The following is a 12,296-nucleotide window of genomic DNA, read 5'->3' on the forward strand; positions in this document are numbered from 1 at the left end:
CAGTATTTATTCATTTACTCTATCCATTTACAAATGCACGAACACTGCATGCCTACATATGTTGTTATTTCAGGAGCGACACTAGGGACTGGAGATAAAGAAATGAATAGAACGCAGTATTTTTGTTGTTGTTAATCTAACAGTCTAATAGAGAAGACTGAACAGGCAGACGACAGTGGAAGGTAACAGAGGCTTTGATGAGCTATGGAATGAACAGCAGTCAGGAAAGGTCATTGGTGGGGTCTTGGATGAGGAGTAGAAATTTGACTTCCCATTCTAATATAACTATGCCTTTTATTTTACTTTTTATGTTTCTGTGTCTTATCTCCCTTCCCACTACATGTGTGCATGTGGCAAGCCCTCAAATTGTTGTTGAATGAAAGCTTTGAACAGGACTGTGCCGGTAATGTTATAAAGTATCCGTACTTAATTCTTACATAAAAATCTCAGTAGTCAAACAGATGGTTGTTCATTACTCATACCAGAATACTCCTCAGTATAATATATTTCCTCCCTGTTTGGTAAGGGAAGAAATTATGGGGCATTGAAGGTGAGTGACTTTTGCAAGGTCGCTCAGTGCCAGAAACCCGAGCAGGGTCTGCTCCCGGGTGCTCACCTTTGTAGCAATCAATATCTGAGAGTCCCCATCCCTTCAGGAGCAGCTGGAGACGGGCTGAGCTGAAACAGATGTGTATTTCATCACTGTGGGCAAGACAAGGGTCCACAAAAGTGCATCCAGGGTAGAGATGCTAATGGCTTATTAGGATCTCGCAATTCAGCCAATTTCTTACCACCTGGATGTTAATGGCTGCAATTAGTTATCCACCTTGGTCTGACCCTGGGAAAACCTGCCAGGTGCTGTCCTGCCCTATAGAAACCACTTTGCTGCCAAAGAGAAAAGGCCCTCCTTCTTTTCTTTAGCCACTGTATTTATACGGGGTTGGGGGGGAGGCAGTTCGTTCTCATAGGTCTGGAACCTGAAGTTTCATAAAGAGCAGCTTATCCCCCAGCTTTCTCATATGTCTTCATCTGTTCCGTTGACTCTCTTTGATGGAATATACCAGCAGGTGCTACAAAGTGCTTTTTAATACTTTAGTAAACAGCTGGGAGAGGAACCTCATTACGGATAAAGTGAGAAGTGAAGTCGGGCAGCCCATCCGTCTTGCTCAAGATGAAATAAGGGCTATTGTTCAATTAGGCTCATAGAAAGTCTCTCATGTTTCCCTCTTAATGTCTTCTTCTGGGGGCAGAGGAATGGGGCTGGAGGAAGCAAGTGGCAGGATGAGTAAGCTTCTGAAATATTGCCCAAGAATGTGACAACAGAAAAATATCCTCTTTTGAGGAGGGGTGACGGGCTCTGGCAGGAGGGGAATGGGCCCTGGCAGCTGCTCCTACAAAAGTTGCTTTGCATTGATCTCTGCCGGCATGTCCAATTAGGAAACAGGGGCTGGAGGTCGTTAAGGACCATCAGAGAGAGCCAGCTCCAGTCCCTTTTCAGTCCTGGCCATGGAACTTTAATTAGCATGACTGGGAAAGGGACAGGGAGGAGGGAGGCAGATGACACAGGATTATCATTCAGCTTTAGGAAGAGCAGTTAAGAAGAGTCAGTTTCATCCAAACTTAAAATGTATGAAGATTGTACATCTGCTCTAATCCTTTAGCCATTAATCATAGCAAATTTTTTATTTTTCATTTTTAATGGGGATGGAGTGGGGAAGAGGGTTGGGGTGGAGGGTGGGGTGCAGGACTTGGGAAAGCCTGGTGGTAGGGGAGGAGAGAAATAAAGCTCACTTCGTTGGCGAAGCTTGCACCTGGCCCGCTCAGCTGCTGTGTTGGTAAGGAGAATGCTTTCGTTTTTTTCTCCCTCGGATAAACATGTTTATACTAAAAAATTGGGGGTTGGTGGGTGGATCTCATTTTTGCTTCCAGACTGTTCATCTGGTGGAAGGCTAAGAACTTTCCTAGGTGATACCTTTCCCCTCTAACTTTTTCACTTTGCTTCAATCAGATCAAATTTAGCATAAGATATATGATACATTAAGAAAGAAAGAAAGAAAGAAAGAAAGAAAGAAAGAAAGGAAGGAAGGAAGGAAGGAAGGAAGGAAGGAAGGAAGGAAGGAAGGAAGGAAGGGCAGCCAGAATAAGGCCCAAGTTCTGGCTCATTCACTTGATGTTTCAGAACTTTCAGGTACAAAAACCCTTTCCTGCTCTCAGCAGTAATCTTTTAAGTATGATATCTAGGGCCATAAGCACTTCCATTCCGTTGATTATAACTCCAGCATTTTTAAAAGTATATTTTTTATTGGTTTTTTTTCTAGAGAGACAGGAAGGGAGAGAGAGAGAGAAACATCCATGTGAGAGGGAGGAACATCAACTGGTTGCTTCCTACACCCCCCTACTGGAGATGGAGCCCACAACCCAGGCATGTGCCCTGACTGGGAATCGAACCAGGACCTCTTGGTCCATGGGACAACCCTCAATCCACTGAGCCACACTGGCTGGGCCAGTATTTTTTAAAAAAAATTTATCTAGATAGGAAATGCAAATTCATTACCTATTTCATCAAAACTTTTTTGTTAGCCTTAGAGAATTACACATGAAGGTATTGCCAAATGGTATTCTGATTCAGTTCCTGATTAAATTCTTAAAATAAGAGGATTTTACTTCAAAACTTCCTCTCCTTCAAAGGATAACCAGGTATTCCAGCGGGAAGGACAGCAACATCCCCGTGAGCTGGCCCACAGGAGAGTGAAAACCACAGCAACTGTCACTACACCAAACCCTGTCTGGGAGCTCCTGCGTGTCCCAGAAGCTCCAGATTCATGTCCCAAAGCAAAGTCTCGCGAGCCCTCAGGAAAGAGAAAACACTTCAGAAATCACTTAGAATGCTTGACTCATCATATTATCTATAGCACAGGCTGGGAAACCTGGATTGGGTGTACAGAATGGTAAAGAAATAGTATCTTGTTATCAGGATACTATTTTGAGATTAATTTACCAGGAATGTGCCACGAAGCAACACTAAAGAACCAGTGGGAAGTTCTTCGTGAAGTTATTCACTTTTGAGGGGAGAATTAAACTCGGATACTGATTGGGATAGGTAGAACTGGGCAAGAACCAGGAGAGGCCCAGATCGTGGAGCCAAGTGGCCAACTTCCAATGCCTCTTGAAAACCATTTTGAAGCAGCCCTTGGGTAGGTGGTTAGAGTAACAGCCGTTGTAACTGCAGTTGTATGTATAAACCTCAGCCTCACCGATGATCTGTGAGCTCCTTCAGGGCAGAAATCCTGTCTCTTTCATTTTATTAGCGGGCACACAGAGTGTATACATGTGTCTACACTGAATTAGACCCGGTGGACAGCTTGACATGTCTGGCTACTGTAGACTACAGCAAATACAGCATTTTCTACCTTTCTAGCAAGTCCAGTAGGAAATCTTTATAAAGCGGAAGGCTGAAATCTCCCTGGAATAGGAAGCATGTTTTGCTACAAACACTCCTATCTCTCCAGAGGGGCTTGTGGTCTGGGTTGGGCAGGGGGCGTGGCTCAGGCTTTACCCCAGCTGCGTCCAGTAACTTCAGGTCCGTAAGGTATTTGACTGTGATTCATATAAGACCATCGAACTCCAAATTCAGCGTCTCCATTCACCAACCCATCCCTAAATTACTAAGGTAGTTTTTCAGATAATTTTCAACCAAGAAAAAGATGCCTCGGCCAGAATATTCTTTTCAGAGAAAGGAGAAGAAAAGCTGAAATAAGTTTTCACAACCTCTTCATTTGAGGAGTTTTAACCTCCATCCAGGAAACAAAATGAAAATGAGTCATAGTTAATGGACAACAGAAAATGTGGAGGAATTAAGTGTATAACCATAAGAGAGTTTCTTAAAACCAAGATATGGGTCCAAAATCTGGCGAGCTTTATAATGCTCTAACACGCCCAAATCCACGTGTGGGTTAGACCGGAGCCTCTTCATGGGACGTCAGGCTGGTGGTGCACAACCCAGGGAATGCCTACCCGTTGGAGGAGAACAAGTGACTCTCCATGGGGCCCTGAAAGTAATTTTAAGGGACTCAATTTCTAGATCCTCAATTTCCAACTGTACTTTTTCCTGCTGAGTCTGTGATCTGTTGGTTCTTTTCACCTTTGTTAAATCTCCTTCTTTACAAATGAAAAACATTCTAAGTCTTATGAATGTGATTGACCCCGGGCACCAACAAAGGGGCAATTACTGGGTGCCTTGCTCCTAAGGGGAGTCCTGTGAGCATCAGCAGAAAATATTGAAGCGGGTAGGCCCTTATTTCAGCGAAGAGACAAACTCTTGTTAAGACTCTGAGGGCTTGTTTATCCATCCATCCATCCATCCATCCATCCATTCATCCATCCATCCATTTGCCTCCTAATTAGATTTCAAAAGTGAGATGGTTTTCACAGCGGTTGGCCTTCACATGCTTGTTTGAATTGAAAAGTGAAGTAAGACTTTTTCTGACAGAAAGTGGTTCTGATTGAGATGATTGACTTGACAATGAAAACTGGGCTTGCCAAGTTATGTGGTGGATACTGTCTATAAATTGAATAAACTAAGTATGCAGCTCCAAGATTTTGACAAAAAATATATTCAGAGCTTATAGGCATCATGGAATACGTTGGAAATTAGATATATGATGAAAAAAAATTTTTTAATGGGGGAAAAGCACATTTTTTTTTATTATTGACAGTATTACAAATGTCCCCCATTTCCCCCCAATTTTGCCTTCTTCTACCAAGCCCCACTCCCCCCGCCCCCAGCCTTCACCACATTGTTGTCTGTGTCCATTGGCTATGCATATATGTTCTTTGATTAAAATTTTTTGATGTCAGTTTAAAATTATGTAGGGTGCACATAGATTTTTTTTTTTTTTTTTAAGTTATAAGGGAATATGCAGGAAAATTTGAAGAGAACTGTTTTTGGGGTTCAGCGTGGACCAGATGAGTCTGGAGCAATCTGAGAAGATTTGGAGGAGGCTGGGCTGGGCGTCCGAGCACGCTAGACTGGCTCAGAGTGAAGAGGCAGGTGAAGGATATCTGGTCATTTGTTCCGTGTTGGTAGCATGTACCAGGACTTCGAGATTATACCAAATGTGTCCATTGGGAGAATGGTAATGGTAAGCCTTGTCTTAGGGCAGGAATCAATGGCATGGCAGGAATCTGAAAAGATCTGATATGTTTCTTACTGGGGAGCAGAAGGAGGGCAGATTGGACAGCAGGGAAGATTGAAAGAGGCGTTGAAAGCCCCGTGAAGAAATTTGGATTTTAAGCCAGGTGAACAAAGCAGGATTTAATCAGTGTTAATCTGTCACCTTTTAAAATTCTCCTAAAATTATTTCAGATTTTCTATTATGGGATGTTTCTCATGCCATGGCAATTCTTTGTTTACATGTTGGTCTCTTCCATTATTAGTGAGTCCACTCTTCAAAAACATGCATTTTTCTTTTATATTTTTCCAACACTCATTAGTGCCTAGCACATCTCTCAAGTGACAGGATCTTAATACATTAAAAAATAAATAAGTGAAATAATAAACAAAGGAAATTCAAAAGTAAGGCCAAGAGGGATGAGATAGGAAAAGAAGACTAATACTACGATAGTCCTGTGTACCAGGGACTGTGCCAGTCCTCCCAAATCTCCCCAGCTGGAAATAGACACTTTCTCCTCTGACCAGCTGTTGACCTTTGTCCATAGCTTTGCACTTTCAACCTGTTGCATAATCACTTATTTGTCACAAATTATCACTATGTTGTTGGGTATATGAAGTCTGATACATGTAACTTACACATAGATGGCATGCAGTAGTTAAAAAGCTACACTTTAAGGAAACAACTAGGTTTAAAAATTAATTTTTCCTGTAATCATTGGGTCATTGCAGCTGACAGAACAGCCTTAAAGAGCAACCCTAGAAAAGTAATTTGTTTCCTTTTTTTAAATTTAGTACTTAAGTTATTTTCACCTTAAAAGTTCTGTCAAATCTTTCATAATAGACACTACTGGTTCCTTGCTTCTTTGCTAAGAAAATCTTGGTTTTCTTTTCAGTTACCTACTCTTGCCCTGTACGACTCAGGGAACTGCCTCCCCAGCTTTTAGGATAGATCGTGTAGGTGTGAGCCAATTATCAAAATTCCATTCCCCTTACAAGTGCTTGGTTCAGAAATGGCTAGAGAACACTGAACAGAAGCATCCTTGTGGAATGAAGCTTACTGCAGGAAAAAACCTAATCTCTTCAGCCTAAATACAATTTTAAGGGAAGGAGGAAGATTCTCTTTAGGACATTGACCAGACGTTAGGTAAGAGCAGAGCATTTTTTTTTTTTTTTTAAGTTGGTGAGGTCAGCAAGGATCTTAATTTATTTCTCATGCTTTGCTTAGACAAGAAAATGCACTTAGTACTGCTTGGTTGGTCTCAAAGTCTTGGCCAACTCTCAAAGAGCATTTGATTTGGGGAAAGGATAAAACAGGGCGTTCCCAGCCAGCCTTATCAGGACCAGACAGTACTTAGAACTGCAGCCTTGATTATGTGCCCTTTTGTGAATCTGTAAAAGGCTGTATCTGCTTACAGGGCCATTAACCATGGGGTCCCCAAAGTCACCTTACAGGAATGGTTGAGTAACCGTCTCCTGAGTGCACACCAATCATCAAGCAGGAGCCTCTCTTAACCATTTTCAACCCAATGCATACTTAATAGATGCAGGGAGAGTCACCAGATCTGTGTGGAAATAATAAGTTTTGTTAATCCTGTTAACATATTAACTGACCCTGAAATGGGATGGCCAGAGAAGGCAGCTTGGAAGAAGTGGGATTTTTTTTTTTTTATTCTCACCCAAGGATATTTTTCCATTTTTTGTACAGATAGAGTGGGAGGGAGAGAGAGGAAGAGAGAGAGAGAGAAACATCGATGTGAAGGGACACATCGAGTGGCTGCCACCCGCACGACCAACCAGGGCCGGGGACAAACTGCAACCGAGGTACATGCCCTTAGCGGGAACCGAACCCAGGTCTCTCCGGACCGCAGGCCGACGCTCTAACCGTTGAGCCAAACTGGCCAGGGCAAGAAGTGGGATTTTTATCCATTCATCCATTCTCAATCAGACTTCCTCATCTAAACCACAGCACACAGAAAGTGATTTGATTGATTGATTGATATTTTCTCCTTCCAAGAATGGGGCATAAGCAGTGTCATTCTTTTTGTTGTTGTTGATCCCCGCCCGAGGATATTTTTCCATTGATTTTTAGAGAGAGTGGAGGGGAGGAAGGGAGAGAGAGAAACATTGATGTGAGTGGGACACAGTGATATTGGTTGCCTCTCACTCCACTCAGACTGGGGCCAGGGATCAAACCCAAAGCCCAGGCACATGCTATTGACTGGGAATTGAACCCGAGACACTTAGGTCCATGTACTGACTCTCCAACCTTTGAGCCAAACTGGCCAGGTCAGCAGTGCCAGTCTCGATGCATGGGAGATAAGTTAATTCACGCAGTGGGTGACGGGCATTATGACCTAATTCTCTCATGAAACTACAATTTGTTTAGTCAATATATTTATTGAGGGCCTACTATGTGCCAGACACTCTTATAGGTGCTGGTTATACAGCAGTGAACGAAACAGATCCCTGCCCTCATGGAGCTTACACTCTAATGGAGAATTCAGATTCAGGATGGATATATGTGTGTATCTATATCTATCTATCTATCTATCTATCTATCTATCTATCTATCTATCTATCTACCTACCTATCATCCATCTATCGAGAGACAGAGACAGAGACCCAGTAGACCCTTAAGTCAACCCTCTGCAAACTCAGATTCCCAACCTCCAGCTGCCCGTCAAACAGCAGGTTTAAACTGCACATGTGGGTTTGAACTTCGCAGGTCAACTGAAAAAAATCACCGTGTATGTGAATTTGTGAATCTGTGCAGTTCAAACCCATGTTGTGTAAGGGTCAGCTGAATAAACAGTAAGTGTGCTATATACCTGGGCCTTTTTTTCCCATTTAATTTTTAAAATCACAGTTGACATAAATATTATATTAGTTTTAGGTGTACTGTATACCTCAGTCTTAAAGACAGAGATGGATCTGGATCGTGGAAGGAAAAGGACGGCTATTTAACATGGTCTGGGAAGATCAGGCTATATGGAAATGAATCCAGGACCTGCCTGGTTTCTGCTCATTTACCCCAACAAGAAGGGCTTAAATGGAAGGTTCCCCCCATCTCTAACCCACTGAACCTCCTAATCCCTAAGCACATGTGTCCACAGGGCTATGACCAGGCTACACTTTTAGGGGGCAAATGGTCCTGGAGTCAGGAATTTGTTGAGAACTGGACATCTTGAGTGGATCCCCACCGACGTGGTGTGTCTTAGGTCTCCCGAAAGGGTCCTTCTCCCCACACGTACCTCTCCTCAGAGGTTTCTAAGGTTCTCCAAATGTTACCTGTAGCTACTTCTTTGGCCTAAGGTAGAATTTCCCAAACTTTCTCAGTTCATTCACATTTCTTTCTTTCATGGTTCTTATAGGGTGAAAGAAACATCTGACAGTTCTGTTTATTAAGTAGTAAAGTCCAAATAACTCAATTTGTAGTACTTTGGAAAGACTCTCATAGACGTCTCTGTGTTTTCCTCTAAAATTCAAAATATCCCACAGTACCCCTGTGAATTCACTATGGAAATCTTAGCATGTACTTGTCATTGTAGACTTAAGGTACACAAAGTCCTTATTAAGATATAAATGATCCTTATCTCTGCGAAAGCCAGATGCATCCTCTGGTTTGTTGGAGAGTTGCTCTGAGCTCACAGAGATGGGACACAGGGTGGTTATAATTGGATGGAGAGAAAAGGAGGTAAAGGTTGGGTTATGAAGTGCAATGGGAGTCAGATAGACCTGTGCAGGTGGTGGGGTGGGTGAGAAGGCTGCATTCAAGGAGGGAAAAAAGAGGGCACTGAGAACCCTGTGTGGAGAGACCTTAGGGCCACAAGAAGTGTAGGTAAGTAGGTCTGCAACGAAGTAGATGCAAATTACCTACCCCCTGGAGGGTCTGCATTCTTTTAAGCCACTAAATTTTGGCATAATTTGTTATGCAGCAGTAGCCACTTAGTCATCTTGCCCCACTCTCTCAGGTCAATTCTGACAATAGGCAGAAAAGGATTAAGTAGTTCTGGTCTACCACTGTGTAGTGGCTGATGGTCTGGCCCTGTAGATCCTGAAGAAAAGGGTTCTGTGTTCATCCCTGTAATAGTTATTGCCACATCCCTTGTCAGAGGGTTAGGTATATTTCATTCCACAAATATTTCCTAAGGACCTACTCTATGCTAGGACTGTGCTCAAATTAAATGATGTTGAAGGATCCTTGCTGTCAAGGACTGCAAGCTAGTGGAAATGACAAACAATAAACATATCAGTTGCAGTAAGGTCAATGAAGGAAAATAACCAGGTGTGTTTAGAAAGAATTAACAGAGATATAATTCAGATTGATGGAGAGTCAGGGCAGGGGTCTCTGAGAAAGTGGCATTGAAGTTGAGACTGGAAGGATGAGAAGGCATGAACCTTCTACTGGAAGAATCCAGGCAAGAGCAATGCCAGCATAGGAGATAGCACTTGTGAAGGCCGTGAAGCCCCCAAGAACTTGCTATGGATAATATACTCAAGTTGCTATGGATAATATACTTGCTGTGCATAGTGTAATATACTATGTGTGGCTGCCCAGGCTTGCTCAGAGCTGTAGGTGTGGTCCAGGTAGGACCCATCATGTCTCTTCCTGTTTGAACTAGTGCTAGCAGGGCAGGCTCTTCTCATGGTGCTGGCACAGGCCCAGCTGTGTGAGCCTGTGACAAGCCTCTGCTCATCTGCCTGCTAGCAGCCATCAGACAAAGCAGGTCACATGACCAAGGTCCACATTAATGGGGTGGGGCAGTCCACGGAGGTAAGGGAAAGGAATATGCTCACTCTTGGGGACAATCCTCTGCATCTGTAAACGCTCTGTATCAACTGTTGTAACTGTTGTCTGGGTTCTCCCTTTCCATCTGTGCCACCATGTTTGTAGATTGTACTGACACCACTAGACTGTTCTTCCTGACACTTCCATCTGGGTCGCGCCCCTCGCCTGGCCCCTGCAGCCATCCACAGTGGCCCATGGCAATGCCTTGTTCCCGTCTCCCTTCTCCTCGGTCTGCCCCACTCGGCGGCTTGTGCCAGCTGCGTCCTGCGAGGACGAGAAGGTCTGATGAAAATGTAGGTGCTGGTAAAAATCATTTCATGGAGATAGATTAAAATTAAATTGCCTAGGCTGATTAAAACACTAAAGAAGAATTGAATTGGAACAGGATAATACAACTCACTTATCTTATAGAGGTGCCACGAAAATTAGCTAGTCAGTATTCATGGTTTGAACACAAAAGAAAAATTGTTATTGATTTACATATAATGTCTCTTGTGTCTTCTAAAAGCCTCCTCCGCGAATACATACAGGGGGAGGCGGCACCAAAAGTTAACTTTAGGAGCCATCCATCGTGCCTCTATTTTTTTTGCCATCAAAGAATAACATCAGTGGCAAAGACAGCAATGCTTCTCTCGGCAGCAGGACGGGAGCGAGCAGAGAAAGCTGGCTCTGGACCTAGACATTGTTTTTTTTAACATTTCAAATTTATTGTTCATTATTGTGAAAAGCACCCTGAAGCTGCCCAGGAAATAGAAATTGAGCTAGAACTTAATAAAGAGATGGTCAGTCACCCTGGCCAGTTTGTCTCAGCGGTTAGAGCGTTGGCCCGCAGACCAGCGAGTCCCGGGTTCGGTTCCCGCTAAGGGCACGTACCTCGATTGCAGTTTGTCCCCGGGCCCCGGTTGGGGTCCTGTGGGTGGCAACTGGTTGATGTGTCTCTCTCACATCGATATTTCTCTCTCTCTCTCTTCCTCCCTCTCTCCCTCTTGCTCTATCTGAGGATAAAGGCAAAAATATCCTTGGGTGAGGATAAAAAAAAAAAAGAGAGAGATGGCGAGTCTTCTTCCAACAGAAATGAAGAGATCAGTTTCAAAGATGACCCTGAATTAATAATCCTCATTTATAATAAAAGAAAATGTACAGTATTGAAGAGATTTTTTCCCCTTAGTCAAAGGGGCCTAATTCAGTGTGATACTTACTTTGATTTTATTTTTAAAAGTATGTTTTTATTAATTTTATGGAGAGAGGAAGGAAGAAGGAGAGAGAGAGAAACATCGATTGTTTGCCTCCCAACTGGGGACGGAACCAGCAACGGGCATATGCTGACTGGGAATTGAACTGGTGACCTTCAGCCAGACCAGCCGGGGCCCATTGTGATACTTAGTTTTATAGCCAGATGAGTGCAGTTTGAACTTGAGATACAGTCAGATCAATTGAATCTTTGCTAGGGCCTTAATCAACATAAAGACAATAATTTTTTTTTTATCCTCACCAGAGGTCTTTTTTTTTTGCATTTATCTTCAGATAGAGTGGGAGGGAGAAAGGGAGGAAAAGAGAGAGATATCAATGTGAGAGAGGCACATCAAGTGGTTGCCACCCACACGACCCCAACTGGGGCTGGGGATAAACTGCAACCAAGGTCCATACCCTTAGCGGGAACCGAACCTGGGACCCTCTGGTCCGCGGGCCGACACTCTAGGCGCTGAGCCAAACCGGCCCGGGCAACAATTAATAATTTTTACCTAATTATATAAATTGCCTTTTTAAAGTGACATGTGATTGGCATTTTAAATTGCTTGTTTGCTATTTAAATATAAACTTTTCCTGCCTCAGTTTCTAAAGAAAGGGTCTTTTTATTTAGCACTTGATGGGTTCTTCACGAGGAAAAGTGCTGGGTGATGTACCTGGTAGACAAGCCTGTTAATCTATTAAAATTGCAAAGGTAACTTCCTATCATTATTCTTTCTCAACTGTTTACTTTCCTAAATTCCCAAAGAAATCTTTCCTTCTTGAAAATATTTTAAAAATAAATTATATTGTTGTAAAGTATTATAGTTTGTCTCATTTATAGGAAATGTAATAAACTGACTTGTTTCACTAATAAAATCTTCTATGTACTATTTGGTTTTCTTGTAAGAATTGAATTTTTAAAAAATATGTTTTTATAAAAAAAATCTTCACTCAAGGATACTTTTTTTTTTTTTTTTTAATTGATTTTAGAGAGAGAAGAAGGGGCGGGGAGAGAAACATCAATCTGTCGCCTCCCATGTGCCCTGACCGTGTATTGAACCTGTGCCCTTTGGTGTATGAGATGACGCTCCCACCAACCACAGC

The sequence above is a fragment of the Molossus molossus genome, unplaced genomic scaffold, assembly GCF_014108415.1.
Source record: "Molossus molossus isolate mMolMol1 unplaced genomic scaffold, mMolMol1.p scaffold_m16_p_12, whole genome shotgun sequence".
Classification (NCBI taxonomy): Eukaryota; Metazoa; Chordata; class Mammalia; order Chiroptera; family Molossidae; genus Molossus; species Molossus molossus.